Source organism: Oncorhynchus mykiss, chromosome 17 (assembly GCF_013265735.2).
Source record: "Oncorhynchus mykiss isolate Arlee chromosome 17, USDA_OmykA_1.1, whole genome shotgun sequence".
Classification (NCBI taxonomy): domain Eukaryota; kingdom Metazoa; phylum Chordata; class Actinopteri; order Salmoniformes; family Salmonidae; genus Oncorhynchus; species Oncorhynchus mykiss.
Window position 1 is genome coordinate 11514861 of NC_048581.1, and position 3792 is coordinate 11518652.

Sequence of the window (3792 nt, forward strand, 5' to 3'; positions counted from 1 at the left end):
AACAGTCCTGTCTAGTGATGACACACAAAACAGAAAATAAACACCCACCAAACACAGGTGGAACAAGGCTACCTAAGTATGATTCTCAATCAGAGACAACTAACGACACCTGCCTCTGATTGAGAACCATACCAGGCCAAACTCAAAAACCCACATAGAAACACAAACATAGACTGCCCACCCCAACTCACGCCCTGACCATACTACAACAAAGACAAAACAAAGGAATTAAGGTCAGAACGTGACACCTATCTTCTGATTCTGGCAAGCATCCAAGGTTAAAAATTGCGACACCCAATCAGAATTCAGATCCTATCTGTCCTGAGTAGAATAATGTTTGCCTAGCAACACTCTCTCATTGGCTAGAAATGACTCGTTTCTGGGAAAATGAAACTTAACAGAATGTACCGTGAGACACGTTGGGTGCTTTAGTGTCGCATGAGTTTTAGACCATTCCATTGGTCCTTAAGGCCCACTGCTTCAGCTCTCTCTGTGACAACAGGGGACAACAATATACAGATCTGTGCAACCACACTAAAAGTGAGTATTCAACTTAACTACCTTACTAATTAAATGTTGTACAACAATCTACTCTACACTACTTGAATAACTGTAGCACAATATTAAGTAGACATTTTATTGATACCAGGTCTGTTAACATGTATGCATAAATAGTCATATGATTACACTACTTATCATCAAAATGTCAAAACAGTATAATCATGTAGCTGTTAACAATCACATTCTGCTATATGTGTGCATTGATACATATAGTTTAATATTGTAGAACAGTGAAAGAGGAAGAAGGGTTAGACTTTCACCTGAAACAGTTACCTTGTTTAGTGCAGAGATAGTGTAGTATACTTAACTTGTTTAGTGCAGAGATAGTGCAGTATACTGTACCTTGATTAGTGCAGAGATAGTGTAGTATACTGTACCTTGTTTAGTGCAGAGATAGTGCAGTATACTGTATCTTGTTTAGTGCAGAGATAGTGCAGTATACTGTACCTTGATTAGTGCAGAGATAGTGTAGTATACTGTACCTTGATTAGTGCAGAGATAGTGTAGTATACTGTACCTTGATTAGTGCAGAGATAGTGTAGTATACTGTACCTTGATTAGTGCAGAGATAGTGTAGTATACTGTACATTGATTAGTGCAGAGATAGTGCAGTATACTGGACCTTGTTTAGTGCAGAGATAGTGTAGTATACTGTACATTGATTAGTGCAGAGATAGTGTAGTATACTGTACCTTGTTTAGTGCAGAGATAGTGTAGTATACTGTACCTTGTTTAGTGCAGAGATAGTGCAGTATACTGTACATTGATTAGTGCAGAGATAGTGCAGTATACAGGACCTTGTTTAGTGCAGAGATAGTATAGTATACTGTACCTTGTTTAGTGCAGAGATAGTATAGTATACTGTACCTTGTTTAGTGCAGAGATAGTGTAGTATACTGTACCTTGATTAGTGCAGAGATAGTGTAGTATACTGTACATTGATTAGTGCAGAGATAGTGCAGTATACTGGACCTTGTTTAGTGCAGAGATAGTGTAGTATACTGTACATTGATTAGTGCAGAGATAGTGCAGTATACTGTACCTTGATTAGTGCAGAGATAGTGTAGTATACTGTACATTGATTTGTGCAGAGATAGTATAGTATACTGTACCTTGTTTAGTGCAGAGATAGTGTGGTATACTGTACCTTGATTAGTGCAGAGATAGTGTAGTATACTGTACATTGATTAGTGCAGAGATAGTGCAGTATACTGTACCTTGTTTAGTGCAGAGATAGTGCAGTATACTGTATCTTGTTTAGTGCAGAGATAGTGCAGTATACTGTACCTTGATTAGTGCAGAGATAGTGTAGTATACTGTACCTTGATTAGTGCAGAGATAGTGTAGTATACTGTACCTTGATTAGTGCAGAGATAGTGTAGTATACTGTACATTGATTAGTGCAGAGATAGTGCAGTATACTGGACCTTGTTTAGTGCAGAGATAGTGTAGTATACTGTACCTTGATTAGTGCAGAGATAGTGTAGTATACTGTACATTGATTAGTGCAGAGATAGTGCAGTATACTGGACCTTGTTTAGTGCAGAGATAGTGTAGTATACTGTACATTGATTAGTGCAGAGATAGTGTAGTATACTGTACCTTGTTTAGTGCAGAGATAGTGTAGTATACTGTACCTTGTTTAGTGCAGAGATAGTGTAGTATACTGTACATTGATTAGTGCAGAGATAGTGCAGTATACAGGACCTTGTTTAGTGCAGAGATAGTATAGTATACTGTACCTTGTTTAGTGCAGAGATAGTATAGTATACTGTACCTTGTTTAGTGCAGAGATAGTGTAGTATACTGTACCTTGATTAGTGCAGAGATAGTGTAGTATACTGTACATTGATTAGTGCAGAGATAGTGCAGTATACTGGACCTTGTTTAGTGCAGAGATAGTGTAGTATACTGTACATTGATTAGTGCAGAGATAGTGCAGTATACTGTACCTTGATTAGTGCAGAGATAGTGTAGTATACTGTACATTGATTAGTGCAGAGATAGTATAGTATACTGTACCTTGTTTAGTGCAGAGATAGTGTGGTATACTGTACCTTGATTAGTGCAGAGATAGTGTAGTATACTGTACATTGATTAGTGCAGAGATAGTATAGTATACTGTACCTTGTTTAGTGCAGAGATAGTGTAGTATACTGTACCTTGATTAGTGCAGAGATAGTGTAGTATACTGTACATTGATTAGTGCAGAGATAGTGCAGTATACTGGACCTTGTTTAGTGCAGAGATAGTGTAGTATACTGTACCTTGATTAGTGCAGAGATAGTGTAGTATACTGTACATTGATTAGTGCAGAGATAGTGCAGTATACTGGACCTTGTTTAGTGCAGAGATAGTGTAGTATACTGTACATTGATTAGTGCAGAGATAGTGTAGTATACTGTACCTTGTTTAGTGCAGAGATAGTGTAGTATACTGTACCTTGTTTAGTGCAGAGATAGTGTAGTATACTGTACATTGATTAGTGCAGAGATAGTGCAGTATACAGGACCTTGTTTAGTGCAGAGATAGTATAGTATACTGTACCTTGTTTAGTGCAGAGATAGTGTAGTATACTGTACCTTGTTTAGTGCAGAGATAGTGTAGTATACTGTACCTTGATTAGTGCAGAGATAGTGTAGTATACTGTACATTGATTAGTGCAGAGATAGTGCAGTATACTGGACCTTGTTTAGTGCAGAGATAGTGCAGTATACTGTACATTGATTAGTGCAGAGATAGTGCAGTATACTGTACCTTGATTAGTGCAGAGATAGTGTAGTATACTGTACATTGATTAGTGCAGAGATAGTATAGTATACTGTACCTTGTTTAGTGCAGAGATAGTGTAGTATACTGTACCTTGATTAGTGCAGAGATAGTGTAGTATACTGTACATTGATTAGTGCAGAGATAGTATAGTATACTGTACCTTGTTTAGTGCAGAGATAGTGTAGTATACTGTACATTGATTAGTGCAGAGATAGTGCAGTATACTGGACCTTGTTTAGTGCAGAGATAGTGTAGTATACTGTACCTTGATTAGTGCAGAGATAGTGTAGTATACTGTACATTGATTAGTGCAGAGATAGTATAGTATACTGTACCTTGTTTAGTGCAGAGATAGTGTAGTATACTGTACATTGATTAGTGCAGAGATAGTGCAGTATACTGGACCTTGTTTAGTGCAGAGATAGTGAAGTATACTGTACATTGATTAGTGCAGAGATA

General features: G+C 37.4%; 1 protein-coding gene across 1 annotated transcript in view; it reads left to right on the forward strand.

The window, feature by feature from the left end:
- Nucleotides 1–386: 386 nt before the first annotated feature.
- The window catches only part of LOC118940271 (GTPase IMAP family member 7-like), a 12202-nt gene continuing 8796 nt past the window's right edge, over nucleotides 387–3792 (forward strand). The window contains exon 1 of the mRNA XM_036948953.1: nucleotides 387–540. The gene's annotated coding sequence lies outside the window, so the exon portion shown is untranslated. The remainder of the gene's footprint in view (nucleotides 541–3792) is intronic.